At 50.3% G+C, this 288-nt stretch overlaps 1 pseudogene; it reads left to right on the forward strand.

Moving 5' to 3' along the window:
* The window catches only part of LOC119591452, a 6,083-nt pseudogene that overhangs the window by 3,089 nt on the left and 2,706 nt on the right, over positions 1–288 (forward strand).

Consider the following 288-nt stretch of genomic DNA (forward strand, 5'->3'; position numbering starts at 1 on the left):
TATCTACCACCCTACTACCTATCTACAAAACACCTCAATAACCAAATAAACAAAAATGAAAATAAATAGCAACACACACACACATCTGAACCCCGGCTCCTTCGCAGGCCCGAGAGAGACGAGAACCCTGCGTCTTTGACTTCGACACCCTGATGACTCGCTTGGCCCTCCTCGAAGGCAAACTGAAGAACTTGGCCAAGCTGGAGGCGAGGCTGAAGATCCACGTGAGCCTCCTGATGAGTATCCAGGGCAATCCTAACTGTGAGTAGGACGCGGAGGATTCGGTAC

The sequence above is a fragment of the Penaeus monodon genome, chromosome 28 (assembly GCF_015228065.2).
Source record: "Penaeus monodon isolate SGIC_2016 chromosome 28, NSTDA_Pmon_1, whole genome shotgun sequence".
Taxonomy (NCBI): Eukaryota; Metazoa; Arthropoda; class Malacostraca; order Decapoda; family Penaeidae; genus Penaeus; species Penaeus monodon.